At 38.1% G+C, this 26,386-nt stretch overlaps 1 pseudogene; it reads right to left on the bottom strand.

Annotated features, from left to right (window-relative positions):
* LOC119522436 overlaps positions 1-26,386 on the bottom strand; it is a 127,078-nt pseudogene that overhangs the window by 17,920 nt on the left and 82,772 nt on the right.

Here is a 26,386-nt window from a genome sequence, read left to right as displayed (position 1 = left end):
CTTAAAATAATATTCATTTCCAATGTTGGGTATTGGGCTGCCGGTCATTCTGGCTGCTTCCTGCTGGCAAATATGGCTAAGTAAGGGATTATTTGGTGAAATATCTGATTTATAACTTGTAGACATTGTTGATTTCCTTCATGGGAGAATGGATTAATCTTAGCTGGAGTTCTGAAAGATGAAAAGGGTTACATTTTGTGAATTATCAGGCACATACATACAACATTGAACATTAATCATAGCACAAGTACTGCCTTGGGTGGCAGCCAGAATATTTAATGCCCTTTTGTTTTGCAAAACCACCTCTTTAAATTGTGAGGTTTTACCATTAAGTAGTGACATTGCTAGTCTTTACCATTTTCCACCCTTGACTACAGAAATAAATTTCCCTTTCCATGAACTTTCTGCAACGTTCTGCATCCATCTTGGTTTTGTCCCACATCCTGAAACAACCAGTCATTTAGGACAAAACTACTTTCTTTTTCCTTCTAATAAAAACATTCCTTATACCCTCTACATTTGTCACCATGGATCATTTCTATCTGGAATTTTGGAAGATGAAAAGGGTTTTGTACATAGAGACAAGAGGCATTTCACTAGGACAAGAGTAGACATAACAATTAGGAAGATGATAAGCATGGTTTGAAAAATAGCTTATAACCATGACCTTATTTCTGGAGGATTTACTGTTACCATAGTTTTCATTTAACAGGATGTGTGTATTCACCCTGGAACAGTTGCAGCTTGACTCTGGTATGGTGAATTTCAGGGCTTTATTTCCTGCAACTTAAGAAAAGAATAAGTAACAATGAACACTAAAGGACTAGCCCATTTAGGATTTAGTTGAACCTGGGGATACTAGTTTTTTTGGGTGCAGATTCAAACAGTTTTTATGCTGATAATGATGTAATGAGGTACACCTGTGGGGAATTTAAGGCCTTAGTAGCTAAAGAAGTACTTGAAAACTTTACATATAGAAATGTAGTTAATTCTGAACTGGGATGCATGCTGCCTGCGTATTTAACCTTTAGAAATGGCATTCTAAATGTTATTTTAAAGGGCTCAAGCCAAGCCCACTTTGGGGTGCTACTTCTATTCTCAAGAGGGAAATAGGTAGAGCTTTGTTCAATTTTGGAAGATTTTGGTGAGGCTGTCTATAAAAGTCCAATTCCTGCATTCTGTTTTTCCTGTAGACTGGCTTGTAAGTGGAATGTGGGCACCAGTCAATGCTGAAAAGTCTTGAAACACCTTTAATAATTTTGCTGTGAAAGCTGATCTATTGCTTTGAGCAGAAAGCAGAAGTCCAAATTTAGGAATTTTTGGAGTAACCATTTTATAAGTTGTGCTTTTTAGTCTAACAAGGAAAAAGCTTTTAACTGTCTGTAAAAGTGTTCAGAAACACTAGCAAATACTTGGAGATTTCAAGGAATTTTGGCTTGACTGCAAATTTATTTGCTGGTTTTCTTTACAATTTTGGCCTTTTATTATTGATGGATAGATGTCCTCTGCAGTGGATGACTAATTTATTGGGATGCATTACTGCATTTAACAATTCAAAAGATAGCTTTAGGAGGGGATCTAAGATGGCAGCATAGAGAGGGGTGGAAGCTAGTTAGTGCCCCTGGAACAACTAATAGAAAACTAGGAACAACTAGTAAATAATCCAGAATAACTGTGGGAGGACAAACATGACCATGTACTCATCATACACCAACCTGAATTGGGAGGAATACCTGAGATTGCAGCATAAAATGTGTAAGTAAAAACTGCCAATCCAAACTGGGATCCTCCTCCCCCCACAGCCCAAGGTATGGTGCCTCCTGGTGCTAGAGAGAAGCTCTTCCCAGCAAGCAAATGTAGCTCAGCTGAGCTCCAACTGGGGTTTTAATTAACAAACATAGACTGCTTGCTACAAGCTACAAATCCCCAGGAAGCAGAGGCTTTTTTTTTTCCTTAAAAATTTTTTTTTAAATCTTCATTTTATTGAGATTTATTCACATACCACGCAGTCATACAAAACAAATCATACATTTGATTGTTCACAGTTCCATTACATAGTTGTACATTCATCACCTAAATCAATCCCTGACAGCTTCATTAGCACACACACAAAAATAAAAAGAATAATAATTAAAGTGAAAAAGAGCAAATGAAGTAAAAAAGAACACTGGTTACCTTTGTCTGTTTGTTTGTTTGTTTGTTTCCTTCCCCTATTTTTCTACTCATCCATCCATAAACTAGACAAAGGGGAGTGTGGTCCTTATGGTTTTCCCAATCCCATTGTCACCCTTCAGAAGCTACATTTTTATACAATTGTCTTCGAGATTCATGGGTTCTGGGTTGTAGTTTGATAGTTTCAGGTATCTACCACCACCTACCCCAATTCTTCAGAACCTAAAAAGGGTTGTCTAAATTGTGCATAAGAGTGCCCACCAGAGTGACCTCTTGGCTCCTTTTGGATTCTCTCTGCCACTGAAGCTTATTTCATTTCCTTTCACAACCCCCTTTTGGTCAAGAAGATGTTCTCCATCCCACGATACTGGGTCTACATTCCTCCCTGGAAGTCATATTCCACATTGCCGGGGAGATTCACTCCCCTGGGTGTCTGATCCCACGTAGTGGGGAAGGGAGTGATTTCACCTTTCAAGTTGGCTTAGGTAGAGAGAGAGGGCCACATCTGAGCAAAAAAGAGGCATTTGGGAAGAGGCTCTTAGGCACAATTATAGGGAGGCCTAGCCTCTCCTTTGCAGCACCAGTGTTCCCAAGGGTAAATCCTGTGGTAGAGGGCCCAACCCATCAAACCACCAGTCCCCTATGTCTGTGGTCATGTTAGCAACCATCGAAGTGGGGTAGGCCAATACCCCTGCATTCTCCACAGGCTCCTCAAGGGGGCTCTACATATTTTTTTCCTTGTTCTTTTTTTTAACTTTTTTTTAAAATCAACTGTATGAAAAATAAAAAAATTTAAAAAAAATTAAAAAAAAAACATACAATAAAAGAACATTTCAAAGAGACCATAACAAGGGACTAAGAAAAAGACAACTAACCTAAGATAACTGCTTTACTTCCAACACGTTCCTTCTCTACCCCAAGAAAGTTACCTAATATAGCAACATTTCTGTGAACATGTTCCTACTATACCCATCAGAAATTAACAGACCATAGTCATTCCTGGGCATTCCCAGAACATTAAATAGCTTATCTGTTCTTCTTGGATTATTGTTCCCCCTTCTTAATTGCTCTCCATTGCTAGTTCCCCTACATTCTACTTTATAAACCATTTGTTTTACATTTTTCAAAGTTCACATTAGTGGTAGCATATAATATTTCTCTTTTTGTGCCTGGCTTATTTCGCTCAGCATTATGTCTTCAAGGTTCATCCATGTTGTCATATGTTTCACGAGATCATTCCTTCTTACTGCCGTGTAGTATTCCATCGTGTATATATACCAAATTGTATTTATCCACTCATCTGTTGAAGGACATTTGGGTTGTTTCCATCTCTTGGCAATTGTGAATAATGCTGCTATGAACATTGGCGTGCAGATATCTGTTCATGCCACTGCTTTCCGATCTTCCGGGTATATACCGAGAAGTGCAATCGCTGGATCGAAGGGTAACTCTATATCTAGTTTTCTAAGGAACTGCCAGACTGACTTCCAGAGTGGCTGAACCATTATACAGTCCCACCAACAATGAATAAGAGTTCCAATTTCTCCACATCCCCTCCAGCATTTGTAGTTTCCTGTTTGTTTAATGGCAGCCATTCTAATCAGTGTGAGATGTTATCTCATTGTGGTCTTAATTTGCATCTCTCTAATAGCTAGTGAAGCTGAACGTTTTTTCATGTGTTTCTTGGCCATTTGTATTTCCTCTTCAGAGAACTGTCTTTCATATCTTTTGCCCATTTTATAATTAGGCTGTCTGTACTATTGTCATTGAGATGTAGGATTTCTTTATATATACAAGATATCAGTCTTTTGTCAGATACATGGTTTCCAAAAATTTTTTTCCATTGAGTTGGCTACCTCTTTACCTCTTTGAGAGATTCCTTTGAGGTGCAGAAACTTCTAAGCTTGACGAGTTCCCATTTATCTAATTTTTTCTTTTGTTGCTTGTAATTTGGGTGTAAAGTTTAGGAATTGTCTGCCTAATACAAGGTCTTGAAGATGTTTTTCTACATTATCCTCTAGGAGTTTTATGGTACTTTCTTTTATATTGAGATCTTTGGTCCATTTTGAGTTAATTTTTGTGTAGGGGATGAGGTAGGGGTCCTCTTTCATTCTTTTGGATATGGATATCCAACTCTCCCAGCCCCATTTGTTGAAAAGACCATTATGACCCAGTTCAGTGACTTTGGGGGCCTTATCAAAGATCAGTCGGCCATAGATCTGGGGGTCTATCTCTGAATTCTCAGTTCGATTCCATTGAACTATATGTCTATCTTTGTGCCAGTACCATTCTGTTTTGACAACTGTGGCTTTATAATAAGCTTCAAATTCAGGGATTGTAAGTCCTCCCACTTCGTTTTTCTTTTTTAGAGTGTCTTTAGAAATTTGAGGCACCTTCCCTTTCCAAATAAATTTGTTAACTAGCTTTTCCAAGTCTGCAGAGTAGGTTGTTGGAATTTTGATTGGGATTGCATGGAATCTGCAGATGAGTTTGGGTAGAATTGGCATCTTAATGACATTTAGCCTTCTTATCCATGAACATGGAATATTTTTCCATCTTTTAAGGTCCCCTTCTATTATTTCTTATAGTAGAGTTGTGTAGTTTTCTTTGTATAGGTCTTTTACATCTTTGGTTGAGTTTATTCCTAGGTACTTGATTTTTTTAGTTGCTATTGAAAATGGTTTCTTTCCTTGAGTGTCTCTTCAGTTTGTTCATTTCTAGCATATAGAAACATTACTGACTTATGTGCATTAATCTTGTATCCCACTACTTTGCTAAATTTATTAGCTCTAGTAGCTGTATCATCAATTTCTCAGGGATTTCCAGATATAAGATCATATCATCTGCAAACAATGACAGTTTTACTTCTTCTTTTCCAATTTGGATGCCTTTTATTTCTTTGTCTTGCCAGATTGCCCTGCCTAGCACTTCCAGCACAATGTTGAATAACAGTGGTGATAGCAGTCATCCTTGTCTTGTTCCTGATCTTAGAGGGAAGGCTTTCAGTCTCTCACCATTTAGTACTATGCTGGCTGTGGGTTTTTCATATATGCTCCTCATCATATTGAGGAAGTTTCCTTCAATTCCTACCTTTTGAAGTGTTTTTATCAAAAAGGGATGTTGGATTTTGTCAAACACTTTTTCAGCATCTATTGAGATGATCATTTGATTTTTCCCTTTCGAATTGTTAATGTGTTGTAATACATTGATTGATTTTCTTATGTTGAACCATCCTTGCATGCCTGGAATGAACCCCAATTGGTCATGGTGTATGATGTTTTTAATGTGTCTTTGGATTCGATTTGCAAGTATTTTGTTGAAGATTTTTGCATCTATATTCATTAGGGAGATTGGCCAGTAGTTTTCCTTTTTTGTAGCATCTTTGCCTGGTTTTGGTATCAGATTGATGTTAGCTTCATAAAATGAGTTAGGTAGTGTTCCATTTTCTTCAATGTTTTGAAAGAGTTTAAGTAAGATTGGTGTCAGTTCTTTCTGGAAAGTTTGGTAGAATTCCCCTGTGAAGCCATGTGGCCCTGGGCATTTATTTGTGGGAAGCTTTTTGATGACTATTGGATCTCTTTGCTTGTGATGGGTTGGTTGAGGTCTTGTATTTCTTCTCTAGCCTGTCTAGGTTGTTCATATGTTTCCAGGAAATTGTCCATTTCCTCTACATTATCCAGTTTTTTGCCATACAGTTGTTCATAGTATCCTCTTATAATTTTTTTTTAATTTCCTCGGGATCTGCAGTTATGTCACCTTTCTCATTCATTATTTTGTTTATATGGGTCTTCTCTCTTTTTGATTTTGTCAGTCTAGCTAGGGGCTTGTCAATCTTGTTGATCTTCTCAAAGAACCAACTTTTGGTGATATTTATCCTCTCTATTGTTTTTTGTTCTCTATGTCATTTATTTCTGCTTTAATGCTTGTTATTTCTTTTCTTCTACTTGGTTTAGGATTAGTTTGCTGTTCATTTTCTAGCTTCTTCAGTTGATCCATTAGTTCTTTGATTTTGGCTCTTTCTTCCTTTTTAGTATATGCATTTAGTGCTATAAATTTCCCCCTTAGTACTGCTTTTGCTGCATCCCATAGGTTTTGGTATGTTGTGTTCCCATTTTCATTCGTCTCTATATATTTAGCAATTTCTCTTGCTATTTCTTCTTTAACCCACTGATTGTTTAGGACTGTGTTGTTTAACCTCGAGGTATTTGTGAATTTTCTAAGTCTCTGATGGTTATTGACTTCTAATTGTATTCCATTGTGGTCAGAGAATGTGCTTTGAATAATTTCAATCTTTTTAAGTTTATTGAGGCTTGTTTTATGTCCCAGCATATGATCTATTCTGGAGAAAGTTCTGTGAGCACTAGAGAAGAATGTGTATCCTGGTGATTTGGGATGTAATGTTCTATATATGTCTGTTAAATCTAATTCATTTATCAGATTGTTTAGGTTTTCAATTTCCTTATTGGTCTTCTGTCTGGTTGATCTATCTGTAGGAGAGAGTAATGTGTTGAAGTCTCCCACAATTATTGTGGAAACATCAATTGCTTCCTTTAGTTTTGCCAGTGTTTCTTTCATGTATTTTGTGGCAAATTGATTGGGTGCATAAACATTTATGATTGTTCTTTCTTCTTGTTGAATTGCCCCTTTTATTAGTATGTAGTGACCTTCTTTGTCTCTCAAAACATACCTGCATTTAAAGTCTATTTTGTCTGAGATTAGTATTGCTACACCTGCTTTCATTTGGCTGTAGCTTGCATGAAATATTTTTTTTCATCCTTTCACTTTCAATTTCTTTCTGTCCCTGTGTCTAAGATGAGTCTCTTGTGTGCAACATATTGATGGTTCATTTTTTTTAATCCATTCTGCAAATCTATATCTTTTAATTGGGGAGTTTAATCCATTTACATTCAACATTATAACTGTGAAGGCATTTCTTGAATCAGCCTTCTTATCCTTTCGTTTATGTTTGTCATATATATTTTTCCCCTCTCTCTATTAATATCCTTTATTGTACCCATAACAAATCTCTTTAGTACTGAACCTTTCTCCAAGTCTCTCTGTCCTTTCTTTGTTTCTCTGTCTGTAGGACTCCCTTTAGTATCTCCAGTAGGGCAGGTCTCTTCTTAACAAATTCTCTCAGCATTTGTCTGTGAAAAATTTAAGCTCTCCCTCAAATTTGAAGGAGAGCTTTGCTGGATAAAGTATGCTTGGTTGGAAATTTTTCTCTCTCAGAATTTTAAATATGTCATGCCACTGCCTTCTCGCCTCCATGGTGGCTGCTGAGTAGTCACTACTTAGTGTTATGCTGTTTCCTTTGTATGTGGTGAATTGCTTTTCTCTTGCTGCTTTCAGAACTTGCTCCTTCTCTTCCATGTTTGACAGTGTGATCAGAATATGTCTTGGCATGGGTTTATTTGAATTTATTCTATTTGGAGTTTGCTGGGCATTTATGATTTGTGTATTTATGTTGTTTAGAAGATTTGGGAAGTTTTCCCCAGCAATTTCTTTGAATACTCTTCCTAGACCTTTACCCTTCTCTTCCCCTTCTGGAACACCAATGAGTCTTATATTCGGACGTTTTATATTATCTATCATATCCCTGAGGTCCGTTTCGATTTTTTCAATTTTTTTCCCCATTCTTTCTTTTGTGCTTTCATTTTCCATTCTGTCATCTTCCAGGTCGCTGATTCGTTGTTCAATTTCCTCTAGTCTTGTACTATGAGTATCCAGAATCTTTTTAATGTGGTCAACAGTTTCTTTAATTTCCATAAGATCATCTATTTTTTTATTTAGTCTTGCAATGTCTTCTTTATGCTCTTCTAGGGTCTTCTTGATATCCTTTGTATCCTGTACTATGGTCTCATTGTTCATCTTTAGTTCTTTGAGTAGTTGCTCTAGGTGCTGTGTCTCTTCTGAACTTTTGATTTGGGTGCTTGGGCTTGGGTTATCCATATTGTCTGTTTTTTTCATATGCTGTGTAATTTTGTGTTCTTTTTGGTCTCTTGGCATTTGCTGAACTTGATAAGATTCTTTTAGCATTTGTAGACCAATTGAAGTCCTTATCTCTAATTTATCAGATCTACAGCTTCGTGGAGTACACTTTCTCTAACTAACCAGCAGGTGGCGTCCATGAGTCACCTGTTCTACACAAGCCAGTTCTCCCCTGCTTTGCCTTTTTGGTGAGTGGGTGAGTGAGTCTTGTGGGGTCCAATTGGTGAACCAAGCTTGCATGTGTATTTGGTGTTCCCGCCCTGTATATGGGGCATGTGTCTGGGTGGTCAGGGAGAGGGGGTGGCTCTAACAATCAAATCTCCCTGGTGTTCCTGGAGTTTTAAAGCTGCTGCAATAGTCTATTCCTTCAGTTCATTCCTGCCGCAGTTTGTCTCTGCCACTGACCCACAAGTCCTTGGTATTGGCGTATGGCTCCTGAGACTTGCAAGTGGGTCCCTCTTCCAGGCCGTGCACCCCCTGGTCCTCTGTTGATGGATGACTGTGCTATGTCACAGGTGAGTGCCGTACCCGCAGGGTGATTCTGGGCTGCTGGACTGTGTAGGGAGGCTCCCAGTCTGCTGAAATGATGGCTGAATGGGGCTTTGTTAATTCCCACTGCTCCACCTTCCCAACTCTGGGACAACCAGCTGAGGGTACAGGGAAGGCTAATGTCCACGCCCAGTTTTGTGGTGTGTGCCTGTTATTTGAAGCACTTCTGTCACACTGGGGTGTGTGGGGCAGCTCTGTGCTATGGGGCTGGTGATGGGCAGGAGGGTTTCCTGTCCACCAGGATGATGGCTGTGAGCAGACACCCCCCTTTTCTTGGGAAGTTGTGGTGTTTAGTGAATTTTCTCAGCCACTGGATTATTGCCTTTTGTGTCAGAGCTCTCTTAGTTCTGCTCTTGTCTTGACCTGCCCAAATTGCAAGTCTTTGAGGCTTTCTGTATTGGGCTTCTTAGAGTAATTGTTTTAGAAAAAGAAAAAAAGGTTTTTTAAAAAAAGGGCCCTCCTCACAGATCTAATGGGTTATAGAAATGCTAAGAGACAAAACAATTAGGGCTATTAAGGAAAGGTCCACAGGGCAGAGAGATCAGTTTTTCTTTAGGATTTGCATATGAGCCTCAGGGCCTGAGGTCTGCCCTTCCCCTTTCTATGTTCACCAGAACTCCAAAAATCCTCTGCTTTTATTTTGGAGTTTTTCTTGCTGTTTTTTGCTATGCCTGTCTCCTCTCTGCTGGGCTGTGTGCTCTCAGAGTCTCTGGTGTCTGGTCTCAGTCTATCTATGGTTGGAGTTTGGATCAGTAGAATGAGTTTCCAATAAGAGCTGCCACTGCAGTTCTCCCTTCTCCTTCCCAGTGCTGACGGCCCCTCCTCCCACGGGACTGAGCCTGGCAAGGAGGGGTGTGGGTCCTTTGGCCACAAAAACTTACAGATTTCACTGCTCTCAGCAGTTTGATGTGTTCATGAGTGTTGTATGAAGTATGCCCAAAGTCAAATTGCTCTGTGGTGTCCAGTCCATGCAGTAGACAGATGCTTTTGGTGATGACTGACCTAGGAGAGCCAGAGGGTGGCTGCAGACAGGCCCTGAAGGGGGCTATCTGTCTCTGTTTTGGCTCAGTTGTTGAAAGCCACAGCCATTTTCATTTCCCAGTGCTCTGACCCAGACAAAGGCGGAGATTGCACAGGCAGAGTCTATTCAAATGCCAATGACCTCTTCCTAGGGAGTTATCTTCCCTAAGTGGAAAGGGGTGGGGCCCAGCTCTACTACCTGCCTTCCATTCATAACCAGACTCAAGTGCCTAGGGGAAAACAGGCACAGGCCACACCTCCTTATACCAGTCTAGAGTTACAGGTTGAGAGGCACCACCTGCTGGGCTGAAAATCACAGTTACTTGAGGCATCACTGGGTGTACTTATTTTCTAAGACACACACACAGGGAAACCAGATATTGAATATTTCTTCCTTCTGGGACCTAAGCCTGTTCTGGTCTGGGAAACCCTGATTGGGATAACCAAGGAAACCATGCCTAGACAATAGAAAACTACAACATACACTAAGAAAAATGAAGTTATGGCCCAGTCAAAGGAACAAACTTACACTTCACCTGAGATACAGGAATTGAAACAACTAATAAGTCAATTCAAAAAGTTTAGGGAAGATATGGCAAAAGAGATGAACCATGAAATGGAAACACTGGGTATACTTAAGGGAGAAATTGAAAGTTTGAAAAACCACCTGGCAGAATCTATGGAAATGAAAAGCACAACACAAGAGATAAAAGACACAATGGAGGGGGAAGAAGCTAAGATAGTGGCTAGGTGAGACAGGGCAAAAGAACACCTCAGTGAAAAATAGTATATAAAAGCCAGAAAGTGACCCAGAACACCAGTTCCAGCAATGCACCAGCTGGACAAGGTCTGCTAAATCCACAGGGACTGTGCAGTTGGTGAAACTGGGAGTCTGCATTCTGAAATGAGTGAATGAGCCAGCTGAAAGTCTGGCAGCTGCACTGCAGTGTGGGGAAACCATGGGTTGGCATTTGGAGATGGACCAGTTCTTTTTTTAAAAAAAAAAAACCTGGGAGCAGCTGAGGATATGGTAGTGAGACTCACACAGTGAAGTGCACCAGGAAAGGGCTGTGCCAATGCCTCAATATCTGGCATGGAAAATAGCCCTTACCACATCTGCTGCTAGTTGTCTCAGAGCCAGGATTGCAGAGGGGACCCAAAAGAAGAAAGAAACCATCCCCCTTGTAGCCATCTTCCCAGTGGGCTGGGGATGATCCTGCCCAGCACTGGAGCCACAGCCCAGAGCTGCATCAAGGGTCCCAGTGTGACAGGGAGAGTTTCCTGCAGCACCGCACACACACCACATTGTCAGCCATGGACAGTGGCCTTTAGTGCACCCACAGCTAATTATCCCAGAGCAGGGAAGGTGGAGCTGTGTGAAATGGGGGAAATTAACATGCCTCATTCAGCCATCTTTACCACAGGCTGGGAATGTCCCTGGATGGCCTGATGGCCCAGGGCTTCCCTGGAGGGCTGGCATGCACTTGTGATGTGGCACAGCCTTCCCTCAGCAGAGGTCCTGGAAGAGCACAGCTGAGAAGGGGGACCCACTCAGAAATCCCAGGGACCCTACACCAGTACCAAGGACTTGTGGGTCAGCAGCAGAGACAATCTGTGGCAAGACTGAAATGAAGGCTTAGACTCTTGCAACAGCCTGAAATCTCTAGGAACACCAGGGAGGTTTGATTATTAAAGCTGCCCTGCCTCCCTAACCACTCAGACACATGCCCCATATTCAGGGCGGACAGCATCAACAACACACCCCAAACTTAGTGCACCAATTGAACCCCACAAGAATCAGACACCCACACACCACAAAGTTGGAGAGAACTGACTTGAGGGGAATAGGTGACTCACGTATGCCATCTGCTGGTTAATTAGAGAAAGTGTACACTGCCAAGCTGTAGACCTGACAAATTAGAGATTGATATTTTTTGTATCCTGAAAGAACCCTATCAAGTAAAGCAAATGCCAAGGCCAAAAACAGCAGAAAATTTTTAAGCATATGATAAAACCAGTTAATATGGAGAACCCAAACCGAAACACCCAAATCAAAAGATTAGAAGAGACACAGTACTTGGAGCAGTTAATCAAAGAACTAAAGACAAATAACAAGAGCATGGCACAGGATATAAAGGATATGAAGAAGAGCATGGCACAGGATATAAAGGACATAAAGAAGACCCTAGAAGAGCATAAAGAAGAAATTGCAAGAATAAATAAAAAATAGATGATTTTATGGAAATAAAAGAAACTGTTGACCAAATTAAAAAGATTATGGGATCCAGCGAGACAAAGAAATAAAAGGCATCCAAATTGGAAAGGAAGAAATAAAACTGTCATTGTTTGCAGATGATATGATCTTATATCTGGAAAACCCTGAGAAATCAACAATACAGCTACTAGAGCTAATAAATTTAGCAAAGTATCGGGATACAAGATTAATGCACATAAGTCAGTAATGTTTCCATATGCTAGAAATGAACAAACTGAAGAGATACTCAAGAAAAAGATACCATTTTCAATAGCAACTAAAAAAATCAAGTACCTAGGAATAAACTTAACCAAAGATGTAAAAGACCTATACAAAGAAAACTACATAACTCTACTAAAAGAAATAGAAGGGGACCTTAAAAGATGGAAAAATATTCCATGTTCATGGATAGGAAATCTAAATGTCATTAAGATGTCAATTCTACCCAAACTCATCTACAGATCCAATGCAATCTCAATCAAAATTCCAACAACCTACTTTGCAGACTTGGAAAAACTAGTAATCAAATTTATTTGGAAAGGAAAGATGCCTCAAATTGCTAAAGACACTCTAAAGAAGAAAAACGAAGTGGGACGACTTACACTCCCTGAATTTGAAGCTTATTATAAAGCTACATTTGTCAAAACAGCATGGTACTGGCACAAAGATAGACATATTGGTCAATGGAATTGAATTGAGAATTCAGAGATAGACCCACAGATATAAGGCTGACTGATCTTTGACAAGGCCCCCAAAGTCACTGAACTGGGTCATAATGGTTGTTTTAACAAATGGAGCTGGGAGAGTTGTATATCCATATCCAAATGAATGAAAGAGGAACCCTACCTCACACACTACACAAAAATTAACTCAAAATGGATCAAAGATCTCAGTATAAAAGAAAGTACCATAAAACTAGAAGATAATGTACGGAAACATCTTCAAGACCTTGTATTAGGCGGACACTTCCTAGACTTTACACCCAAAGTACAAGCAACAAAAGAAAAAATAGATATATGGCAACTTCTCAAGCTTAGAAGTTTCTGTACCTCAAAGCAATTTGTCAAAAAGGTAAAGAGGCAGCCAACTCAATGGGAAAAAATTTTTGGAAACCATGTATCTGACAAAAGACTGATATCTTGCATATATAAAGAAATCCTACAACTCAATGACGATAGTACAGGCAGCCCAATTATAAAATGGGCAAAAGATATGAAAAGACAGTTCTCTGAAGAGGAAATACAAATGGCCAAGAAACACATGAAAAAATGTTCAGCTTCACTAGCTATTAGAGAGATGCAAATTAAGACCACAATGAGAACTCATCTCACACCAATTACAATGGCTGCCACTAAACAAACAGGAAACAACAAATGTTGGAGGGGATGTGGATTAATTGGAACTCTTATTCATTGTTGGTGGGACTGTATAATGGTTCAGCCACTCTGGAAGTCAGTCTGGCAGTTCCTTAGAAAACTAGATATAGAGTTACCCTTTGATCCAGCAGTTGCACTTCTCGGCATATACCCGGAAGATCTGAAAGCAGTGACATGAACAGATATCTGCATGCTAATGTTCATAGCAGCATTATTCACAATTGCCAAGAGATGGAAACAACCCAAATGTCCTTCAACAGATGAGTGGATGAGTAAAATGTGCTATATACACACAATGGAATACTATGCAGCAGTAAGAAGGAACAATGTGAAACATATGACAACATGGATGAACCTTGAAGACATAATGCTGAGTGAAATAAGCCAGGCACAAAAAAGAGAAATATGCTACCACTAATGTGAACTTTGAAAAATATAAAACAAATGATTTATAATGTAGAATGTAGGGGATCTAGCAATAGAGAGCAATTAAGGAAGGGGGAACAATAATCCAGTAAGAACAGATAAGTGATCGTGGGTAAATTTAACATTCTGGGAATGCCCAGGAATAACTATGGTCTGTTAATTTCTGATGGGTATAGTAGGAACCAGTTCACAGAAATGTTGCTATATTAGGTTACTTTCTTGGAGTATAGTAGGAACATGTTGGAAGTAAGGCAGTTATCTTAGGTTAGTTGTCTTTTTCTTACTCCCTTGTTATGGTCTGTTTGAAATGTTCTTTTATTGTATGTTTTTTAAAATTTTAAAAATTTTTCTATTTTTTATACAGTTGATTTAAAAAAAACAGTTAATTAAAAAAACAATGAAAAAAATATGCAGAACTTCCTTGAGGAGCTGGTGGAGAATGCAGGGGTATTGGCCTGCCCCACCTCGATGGTTGCTAATGTGCTCACAGACATAGGGGACTGGTGGTTTGATGGGTTGAGCCCTTTACCACAGGTCTTGCCCTCGGGAAGACTGTTGCTGCAAAGGAGAAGTTAAGCCTTCCTATAATTTTGCTTAAGAGCCTCCTCCTGAATGCCTCTTTGTTGCTCAGATGTGCCCCTCTATCTCTAGCTAAGCTAACTTGGCAGATGAAATCACTGCCCTTCCCCCTATGTGGGATCAGACACCCAGGGGAGTGAATCTCCCTGGGAACGTGGAATATGACTCCCAGGGAGGAATGTAGAACTGGCATCATGGGATGGAGAACATCTTGACCAAAAGGCGGAAATGAAAGAAAGTGTAATAAGCTTCAGTGGCACAGAGATTCCAAAAGGAGCTGAGAGGTCACTCTGTTGGGCACTCTTACACACAATATAGACAACCCTTTTTGGGTTCTAATGAATTGGGGTAGCTGGTGGTAGATACCTGAAACTATCAAACTATAACCCAGAACCCATGAATCTTGAAGATGATTGTATTAAAATGTAGCTTATGAGGGATGACAATGTGATTGGGAAAGCCATAAGGACCACACTCCCCTTTGTCTAGTTTATGGATGGAGGAGTAGAAAAATTGGGGAAGGAAACAAACAAACAAATGAAGGCACCCAGTGTTCTTTTTTACTTTAATTGCTCTTTTTCACTTTAATTATTATTCTTGTTATTTTTGTGTGTGTGGTAATGAAGCTGTCAGGGATTGATTTTGGTGATGAATGCACAACTATGTAATGGTACTGTGAACAACTGAATGTATGATTTGTTTTGTATCACTGCATAGTATGTGAATATATCTCAATAAAATGAATATATAAAAAAAGATTATGGATACTAATAGTACAAGATTAGAAGAAGCTGAACAATGTTTCATCATCCTCAAGTACCACAGAATGGAAAATGAAAGAACAGAAGAAAGAATGGGGAAAAATTTGAAAAAATCAAAATGGATCTCATTGATATGATAGATAAAATAAAGTGTCCAAATTTAAGACTCATTGGTGTCTCAGAAGGGAAAGAGAAGGGTACAGGTCTAGAAAGAGTATTCAAAGAAATTGTTGGGGAAAACTTCCCAAACCTTCTACACAATATAAATACGCAAAGCATAAATGCCCAGAAAACTCCAAATAGGATAAATCCAAATAAACCCACTCCAAGACATATTCTGATCAGATTGTCAAATACTGAAGAGAAGGAGCTAGTTCTGAAAGCAGGAAGGGAAAAGCAATTCACCACATACAAAGGCAACAACATAAGACTAAGTAGTGCCTACTCAGCGGCCACCATCATGGCAAGAAGGTAGTGGCATGACATATTTAAAACTCTGAGAGAGAAAAATTTGTAACCAAGAATACTTTATCCAGAAAAACTTTCCTTCAAATCTGAGGGAGAGCTTAAATTTTTCACAGACAAACAATTGCTGAGAGATTTTTCTAATAAAAGACCTGCCCTACTTCAGATACTAAAGGGAGACCTACCAACAGAGAGCAAAGAAAGGAGAGAGAGATATAGAGAAATTTAACAGACATATATAGAACATTACATCCCAAATCACCAGGACACAAATTCTTCTCTAATGATCATGAATCTTTCTCCAGAATAGACCATAGGCTGGGACATAAAACAAGCCTCAATAAATTTAAAAAAATTGAATTTATTCAAAGCACATTCTCTGCCCACAATGGAATACAAATAGAAGGAAATAACCATCAGGAGCCTTAGAAAATTCACAAACTCCTGGAGGTTAAAAATGAGGGGGATATGAAAACATTCCTGGACAATCAAAGGCTGAGGGACTCCATCATGTGTAGATCAGTCCTATAAGAAATGCTAAATGCAATTGTGTAGGCTGAAAGGAAGGGACACTAAACAATTGACTGAAACCACATGAAGAAATAAAGATTTCCAGTAAAGATCACATGGTAAATATAAATACCAATACTACTGTATTTTTGATTTGTAACTCCACTATTTATTTCCTATAGGATCTAAAATACATAAATTGTAATGGTAAATCAGTGGTTTTGGACTCAAGGTAAAATATGTAATTTTTGACAAGAACTACATAGGGTGCAGGAATGGAGGAGTATAAGAACATTGTTTATGTGTCCTATTGAATTTAAGTTGGTGTCAGAGAAATACAAGTTTGTTATAGATTTAAGATGTTAAATTTAAGCTCCATGGTAAACACAAAGAAAGTATCAGAGAATATGACCATAGAGATGAAAAATGGAGTATGGGTTACAAGAAGTGGGGAAGGGGCAATGGAGAGTTAAGAAATGAGTGTAGGGTTTCTGTTTGATGTGCAGGGAAATTTCTAGTAATGGATGGTGGGAAGGTGATGGCATTGCAACATTCTGAATGTGATTAATCCCACTAATGGAATGCTAGGGAGGGGTTGAAATGGGAAGATTTAGGCTGTATATATGTTTCCACAATTAAAAAAAAAAAAGGCAGTCTAACTAGATAATGACAATTAAATGTCAAGGATGATCCTGGATGGGATCTGAGAATGGAGGAGAGGAGGCTCAAAGGGATGCAGTTGGGACATAAGAAAAAAAAGGAAATAATGAATGTAAGCTTTGTATCAATGTTGAATTTCTTGAACTTCTTAGCTGTGCTTAATGGGATTGCATAAAGAATGTTCTTGTTCATGGGAAATGTATATGTGCATCATATTGTTTGTTCAAGGATGTGTGCAGCTTGCTCTCATATGTTCAGAAGACAGAGCAATAGAAGATGGATGATAGATAGGGAGGGAGGGAAAGAAAAAATGGTAATGTGGCAGGATGTTAAAGTTGGTGGATCGGGGTATCAGGGGAGGGGGTCAGGGTATGCTGGAGTTCTGTGTATGGGGTTTGTATTGTTTTTGCAACTATTTCTGTAAGTTTGAATTTATGTCAAATTAAAATTAAAAAAAAACAACAACAGCAAAACTTATTGGAGTAACAAGCTTCATATGTGCAAGCCCCAAGAAAGAAGGCCCAGCATGTCAAGCCGTCAGTCCCCAGTGTTTGTGAGCACATCAGCAACAATCCAGGTGAGGAAGTCCATTGTCCCCAAAAGTGGGATGTGCAATGAAATGAAATAAAGCTTCAGTGCCAGAGAGATTTCAAATGGAGTCGAGAAGTCACTCTGGTGGACATTCTTATGCACTATATAGATAACACATTTTAGGTTTTAATGTATTGGAATAGATAGAAGTAAATACCTGAAACTACCAAACTCCAACCCAGTTGCCTTGACTCTTGAAGATAATCATATAAGAATGTAGATTACAAAGAGTGACAGTGTGATTGTGAAAACCTTGTGGATCACACTATCTTTATTCAGTTTATGGATGGATGAGTAAATAACTGGAGAAAAAACTAAATGAAAAATAGGGTGGGATGGGGAATGATTTGGGTGTTCTTTTTTATTTTTGTTTTTTATTCTTATTCTGATTCTTTCTGGTATAAGGAAAATGTTCAAAAATAGATTGGGGTGATGAATGCACAACTATATGATGGTACTGTGGACAGTTGATTGTACACCATGGATGATTGTATGGCATGTGAATAGATCTCAATAAAACTGAATTAAAAAAAGACACAATGGAAACATACAACAGCAGATTTCAAGAGGCACAAGAAACACTCAGGAACTGGAGAACAGTGCACCTGAAAGCCTACACACAAAAGAACAGATAGAGAAAGAGTGGAAAAATATGAGCAAAGTCTCCAGGAACTTAAGGACAAAACAAAAAGGAAGAATGTACATGTCATTGGTGTCCCAGAAGGAGAAGAGAAGGGAAAAGGGGCAGAATCAATAACAGAGGAAATAATCACTGAAAAGTTCCCATCTTTTATGAAAGACATAAAATTAGGAATCCAAGAAGTGCAGCATACCCCAAACAGAATAGATTTAAATAGGCCTATATCAAGACACTTAATAATCAGATTATCAAATATCAAAGATAAAGAGGGAATCCTGAAAGCAGCAGGAGAAAAGTGATACATCACATCCAAAGGAAGCTTGATAAGACTATATGTAGATTTCTCAATAGAAACTATGGAGGCAAGAAGGAAGTGGGGTGGTATATTTAAGAAACTGAAAGAGAAAAACCATCAACCAAGAATCCTATATGCAGCAAAACTGTCCTTCAAATATGAGGGAAAGCTTAAAATATTCTCTGACAGACAATGACAGAGTTTGTCATATACAGGAAACACTAAAGGAAGCACCGCAGACAGAAAGGAAAAGACAGAGTGAGACGTTTGGAAAACAATTTTCGGAGATAGTAGCACAGCAGTATAAGTAGACTGAACAAAGATGACTGTGAGTATGGTTGAAAGAGGAAGGTTGGGACCATGTGGGACACCAGAACAAGAGACAAAGGATAAAGACTGGGACTGTGTAACTCAGGGAAACCTAGGGTGCTCAATGATTGTGATAAAAGGTACGAATATGTTTTTTTTTAATTAGCTTTATATGCTTTATATTTTTGCTGGCTGCAGTTATTTGACCATGCTCTTTTTTTTTTTTATCTTTTCTTATTAGGTTATCATTCCTCCTTCACTAATTGCTCTCTATCACTAGGTCCTCTACATTCTACAGTATAAACCATTTATTTTACCATTTTTCAGTGTTCACATTAGTGGTAGCATGTAATATTTCTCTTTTTCTGCCTGGCTTATTTCACTCAGCATTATGTCTTCAGGGTTCATCCAAGTCATATGTTTCATGACATCGTTCCTTCTTACTGCTGCATAGTATTCCATCATGTATATATACACATTTTGTTTATCAACTCATCTGTTGAAGGACACTTGGGTTGTTTCATCTCTTGACAATTGTGAATAATGCTGCTATGAACATTGGCGTGCAGATATCTGTTCATGTCACTGCTTTCAAATCTTCTAGGTATATACTGAGAAGTGCAATTGCTGGATCATAGGATAACTCTATATCTAGTTTTCTAAGGAGCTGCCAGACTGTCTGCCAGAGTGGCTGAACCATTATACAATCCCACCAACAATGAAGTGTTCCAATTTCTGCACATCCCCTCCAGCATTTGTAGTTTCCTGTTTGTTTATTGGTAGCCATTCTAATTGTTGTGAGATGGTATCTTGTGTTCTTAATTTGCATCTCTCTAATAGCTAGTGAAGCTGAACATTTTTTCATGTGTTTTTTGGCCATTTGTATTTCCTCTACAGAGAACTGTCTTCATATCTTTTGCCCATTTTATAATTGGGCTGTCTGTACTATTGTCATTGAGTTGTAGGCTTCCATTATGTATGAAGATATCAGTCTTTTGTCTGATACATGGTTTCCAAAATTTTTTCCCATTGAGTTCACTGCCTCTTCATCTTTTTGACAAATTCCTTTGAGGTACAGAAACTTCTAAGTTTGAGGAGTTCCCATTTATCAATTTTTTCTTTTGTTGCTTGTGCTTTCGGAGTAAGGTCTAGGAAGGGACAGCCTAATTCAAGGTTTTGAAGATGTTTTCTGACATTATCTTCCAGGAGTTTTATGGTACTGTCTTTTATATTGAAGTCGTTGATCCACTTTGAGTTAATTTTTTGTGGGGTGTGAGGTAGTGTTCCTCTTTCATTCTTTTGGATATGGATATCCAACTCTCCCAGCCCCATTTGTTGAAAAGACTGTTATGTCCCAGTACAGTGGCTTTGGGGACCCTATCAAAGATCAGTCAGCTGTAGATTTGGGGATCTGTCTCCAAAGTCTCAATTTGATTCCATTGATCAATATGTCTATCTTTGTGCCAGTGCTATGCTGTTTTGACTACTGTGGCTTTATAATAAGCTTCAAACTCAGGGAGTGTAAGTCCTCCCACTTTGTTTTTCTTTTTCCTATGGTTTTTAGCAATTTTCACTTTCCAAATAAATTTGACAACTAGCATTTCCAAGTCTGCAAAGTGGGTTGTTGGAATTTTGATTGGGATTGCATGGAATCTGTAGACGAGTGTGGGTAGAATTGACATCGTAATGACATTTAGCCTTCCTATCTTGAACATGGAATATTTTTCCATCTTTTAAGGTCCCTTCTATTTCTTTTAGTAAATTTATGTAGTTTTCTTTGTATTTAGCTTTTACATCTTTAAGTTTATCCAAAGTACTTGATTTTTTTAGTTGCTATTGAAAATCATATCTTTTTCTTGAGTGTATCTTCAGTTCATTCATTTGTAGTGTATAGAAATGTTACTGACTTATGTGCATTAATCTTGTATCCTGCTACTTTGCTTAATTTGTTTACTAGCTCTAGTAGCTATATCATTGATTTCTCAGGGTTTTCCAGATATAAGATCATAGCATCTGCAAATAATGACAGTTTTACTTCTTCCTTTCAAATTTGGATGCCTTTTATTTCTTTGTCTTGCCAGATTGCCATGGCTAGCACTTGTCACACTATGTTGAATAACAGTGTTGACAGCGGGCATCCTTGTCTCATACCTGATCTTAGAGGGAAGGCTTTCAAATCTCTTGCCATTAAGTACTATGCTGGCTGTGGGTTTTCATATATGCTCTTTATCATATTGAGGAAGTTTCCTTCAATTACTACCTTTTGAAATGTTTTTATCAAAAAGGGATGTTGGATTTTATCAAATGCTTTTTCAGCATCTATTGAGATGATCATTTGATTTTTCTCTTTTGATTTGTTAATGTGTTGTAGCACATTGATTGATTTCATTATGTTGAACCATCCTTGCATGCCTGGAATGAACCCCACTTCTTCATGGTGTATGATTTTTTCAATGTATTGTATTCAATTTGCAAGTATTTTGTTGAGAATTTTTGCATCTATATTCATTAGGGAGATTGGCCTGTAGTTTTTCTTTCTTGTAGCATCTTTGCCTGGCTTTGGTATTAGATTGATATTAGCTTCATAAAATGTATTATGTAGTGTTCCATTTTCTTCAATGTCTTGAAAGAGTTAAATAATATTGGTGCCAGTTCTTTTTGTAAAGTTTGGTAGAATTCCCCTTTGAAGCCATTTGGCCCTGGGCATTTATTTGTGGGAAGCTTTTTGATGACTGATTGGATCTCTTTGCTTGTGATTGGTTGGTTGAGGTCTTCTATTTCTTCTCTGGCCAGTCTAGGTTGTTCATTTGTTTCCAGGAAATTGTCCATTTCCTCTACATTATCCAGTTTGCTGTCATACAGTTGTTAACAGTATCCCCTTAAAATTTTTTTAATTTCTTTGGGATCTGCAGTAATGTCACCTCTCTCATTCATTATTTTGTTTATTTGGGTCTTCTCTGTTTTTATATGGTCTGTCTAGCTAGGTGCTTGTCAATCTTGTTGATCTTCTCAAAGAACAAACTTTTGGTGTTATTTATTCTTTCTATTTTTTTCTCTATGTTATTTATTTCTGCTTTAATCCTTGTTATGTCTTTTCTTCTACTTGCTTTAGGATTAGTTTCCTGTTCATTTTGTAGCTTCTTCAGTTGCCCCATTAGTTTTTTGATTTTAGCTCTTTCTTCCTTTTTGATGTATGCATTTAGCAGTATAAATTTCCCCCTCAGTACCACTTTTGCTGCATCCTATAGGTTTTGATATGTTGTGTTCTCATTTTCATTCATCTCTATATATTTACCAATTTCTCTTACTATTTCTTCTTTAACCCACTGATTGTTTAGGCGTGTGTTGTTTAACCTCCAGGAATTTGTGAATTTTGTAAGTCTCTGATGGTTATTGACTTCTAATTTTATTCCATTATGGTCAGAGAAGATAATCTGCTTTGAATAATTTCAATTTTTTTAAAATTTATTGATGCTTGTTTTATGCCCCAGTATATGATCTATTCTGGAGAAAGTTCCGTGAGCACTAGAGAAGAATGTGTATCCTGGTGACTTGGGATGTAATGCTTTATATATGTCTGTTAAATCTAATTCATTTATCAGATTGTTTATGTTTTCAATTTCCTATTTGTCTTCTGTCTGGTTGATCTATCTATAAAAGAGAGTGATGTGTTGAAGTCTCCCACAATTATTGTGGAAACATCAATTGCTTCCTTTAGTTTTGCCAGTGTTTGTCTCATGTAATTTTTGGCACCTTGATTGGGTGCATAAACATTTATGATTGTTATTTCTTCTTGTTGAATTGCCCCTTTTATTAGTATATATCAGCAAAAACATATGCTAGTTTGTGCAGGAGGTGACTCTGCCTTGTTCTTAGCTGGAGGACCATTATTAGGGCAATTAATCCCACCCTTTGTGCTGATGTTCCTGTCAGGGGAGACATTATTTGCTACTGAATATCTTGTTTTTTGTGGGATGATTGACACTCAAGATTGTCCAGCAGCACTACCTGATAGCAACTTAAGTTCTCCATTGTGAGCCACTTTTCCCTTTTTGGTACAATACAGTAAGCTCAAAGTAAACTTTTTCTTTCTCATAAGAGTTCACAGGTGGTTGCCACTGTTCTAGGCCAGCAGGCCATCCTCAGGATACAGTGTCAAACTGTTATGATAATAAGCCACTGGTCCTTGGGCTACAGTGTTAAAATATTTTTACAAATAAGCTACTGGTCACGTAATTTTCCAAAAGGCCATAGCAAGTACTTTGAAGGTCATACTCTGCCTTTCATGACAGATAGGTCAAATTCTTTGATGGTATCAGGGATCCTAAGGCTGGAGCTGAAACTAATTTGCCTTTAAAATTTGAAAGGCAATTGTACATTCTAATATTAATTTTAAATGCTTTTTAAAATTTTTCTTTATGGCTAGATATAGAGGTTTGGCTATCAATCCAAAATTTGGTATTGGCAGTTGACAATAGCTCACTATACCAAAGAATCCTGAGTTTCTTTTTGTTCTTTGGCATGGAGAGAAACTTTTTCTCTGCAAAAAGTTTCTTGTGAAACTTTACTCCCCGAGGATTTTTAGACAAGATTTGCACTTTTTAATACAATCCAATTACACTCCTGTTTTATACCTATGTCAAGTTTTCTTTATTCTTATGCAAAGAGTTTTGGAAAGTTTTTATTTTGGGGGATGCAATAAACAACATTCTTTAAAGTTAAATTTTGGATAAATTTTGTAACCTTGAGTTCCTGGTGTCATTAGTCATTATTTTGAAATTTTTAATTGGTGGCAAAAGTGTTCTCTCTTCTCTTTACCTAAGTGGACATTGCTTAAATGTGTTGGAATTATGTTCAGTCACAATTTTACTGTGACTTCTTGTACATCTCTGGCTCACCTCAAGGATATTTCATGGTTCTTCTCCATTAGGAAGTTGTGGCCTGTCTGTATCTTTTAATGCAGTTTGCAGCCTTGCTCCTAGAGGCAGAACTGGTAAATTCATTTTGCCAGGTGAGAGAAAGAGGCTTGCAAAGACATTTGTAAGTCAATTGACCTTTTTCAACTTGGCATTGCTGATGCTGTGAGAAGAATCGGTCATTAGCAATTTCAGACACACCCATTATAAGGACTGATTTCAAGTACAGTTAAGCCTCATGTCTGCAAGAAAATTTATTAAGTTTTTACCCACTTGGAATGAGACCCTAGGTTCTTTGTGGGTGATCAGGATGGTTTCCTGTTTGGTGGAAAGTGCCCCTTGGGCCCCATCACTACAGGTTACTGTCTTAGTCTCCTGTCAGCTGTAGACACTGGATTGATGGAGTTGCTTCCTTCCCCTTGCATCAAGCTGGAACATTCTTATTTTTAATGTCCTTACCCCTGGAATATGCACAGTGCTGGAGGCACAGCAGTTTTCTTGGGGCTCCGGGGGTCTTACCTTTCACAGACTTCTTTTGCTGCTGAGAAGTTTTACTCAGGACTGCTTCTAAGACAGCAATTCAGTTAGCTTCATAGGTGATAGCTTCCCTTCTGTCCTTTCCTTGAGCTGCATCACAATTATAGAACCCTTTAAACACAATTCTACCAGTGCTGAGATTGGCAACTTAAGTCACCTTCAACTTTTAATAATTTTTGATGAATGTCAGGAGCACTGACAAATATTTCAGCTGGCCCTTGTTGGAGAGGATGCCCTGCCTTTGCCCTCCAGAGGTAGAGACACCCTGCCTGAAATTCATATTATTCATGATATGAGGTGGGAAGGCCATTTCAGGGGAAATTTAAAAGCATCCTGTGCTCCTCTGCACTTCCCCAATAAAGTGGGGGGATGTAGATGCAACTGCCACAGGCTCTGGCTGAAAATGGTTGGGGAAATGCATTTTTCTACAGAAACAATAACCCCTATAGGTCCTGGCTGAGGGTGTTGGGGAAAATGCAGAGTTCACAAACCATAAAGTAACCATAGATATTGGCAGCAAGTGTTGGGGAAATGCAGAGGTTGTGGGCATTTATATAGAGGAAAAGGATGCCCCCCCTCAACCCTAGAGCTGTTTACAGCATTTATAAGTTACTTAGGCTGAGCAGAATCAGGGAGGGGTTTCTTACAACACTCATAGCTTTGATCATTTCCTTGTTTAGTTTCTAATTGTACCATTTCTTTAACTATGTCTTGCATTAAGTTAAACTCTATGAATGGCCATTTAATTATTTTACCTACTGTTAGGAAGTTGCTCCTAGATTTACACTGGAAAATCAGGCTTCTATTGTACTAATAAACAACAGTAAACCATTTACTTTATATTAAATTAAAATGTTTTTTATTTTAATGAAAAGGAGATTTAATGAAGCTGACAAGTGACAATACCACTGAAAACATTCCAAAACTTTATGGTGAGGTGGGACATTTGTACTGTGTAGCATAAGCAATTCTCTCCAGATTTAGTGCTACATTAAAAGGAAACTATGGAAAAAGATTAACACATTTACAAAAGATTAGTCACTTGCAACCCTGTTTGTTATTTTCAGTTACCACTAGCTCTTAGAAAACAGAACTAATAGACTTTAATGGGTGCTACAGATTTTGCCCAACCAAAGTAGCACAAGGAGATATAAAATTTACAGAGCACAAATTTATAGCTAAGCTATGCCTGCTTTACAGTTACTAAACCTTTCTTTCAAGTGGACTTTTTTAGAGAAAATTATATCTTCATAATTTACTTAAAGTAATACATGAAAAGTTGTCATGTTTAATAATTTTTAATTAAAATGTAAAAGTTTAATACAAGTCATTCATAGGGATTTGTTCTTTTTAAAAAACAAAGATGAGGGAATGCAACAGAATGATCATTGTTCTTATTCTGAGGGTCAGATGCTCCAAGTGTCCCACAGCCTGGGGCACAGTGCTTTGGCTACTTTTTAGCCTGGACATAGGAAGTTTTGTTTATTTTTTTTTAATTTTTTACCTGGGAACAAGGCCCACTTTTACTTCTGGAGCAATAAGCTCTGGAGCTTTTAAGGAGAGGCTAGGAGCTTGGCTGATAGGTAAACTGCCATGCCCAAAACATTTTCTCTACAGCTTTTCATTTTGAGCTAGAGCCATAAAACGCTGTACATAAGGAATTTTATCCCATTTGTTTATTCTCTTACAAAATAAATTTAGCTGTAAAATAGCATTTTATTTTATGATCCCTGATTTGGCCACTTGTGGCCATTCTCTAATTTATATTGAGGCCAAATTACATTGCATGAAGCTTTTCTTTGTTACTGCTATGGACTTATACCTGAATTGCTTTCAATTTGAAGGTTTATTTTCTTTAATTTCCTTAGATTTTTCACTTATGTTGTTTCCCAATGTTTTTTAAATACCATGTAGATATCTTGAGACAAAACAGGACAAAACAAAACACAGAACAAAACTTAACCAGATCACAAACAAAAACAAGACCAAGAATCAAAGCCAAGTCCTAGGTGACCAAGTCTCAATGGCTATTCTATGCCTGGGGCTTCATCCTTCAAATATAGCTTTGGCATAAGTTTATATTCCACTGAGTGCTCAAACAACCAAAACCTAGGCACCCCAAATCAGTGACCTCCCTTAATGCTAGGGGCTGCTCCCTTTCAAATCAAGTCTCAATGGCTTTTCCTGTGTGCCACTGAATACCCAACCAAGTGCGGTTTCCTGCTTACAGCTTCAGCAGTTGTTTGTGTGTCATTGAAATGGAAACCAAACAGGACCCATACACAAAAGAAGTCAAAACCAAGAACAAAAGTCAAGTCCTAGGTGACCAAGTGTC

This window comes from Choloepus didactylus, chromosome X (assembly GCF_015220235.1).
Source record: "Choloepus didactylus isolate mChoDid1 chromosome X, mChoDid1.pri, whole genome shotgun sequence".
Lineage (NCBI taxonomy): Eukaryota > Metazoa > Chordata > Mammalia > Pilosa > Megalonychidae > Choloepus > Choloepus didactylus.
The sequence above is the reverse complement of the archived record's forward strand: the minus strand, read 5'-3'. Positions and strand labels throughout refer to the sequence as shown.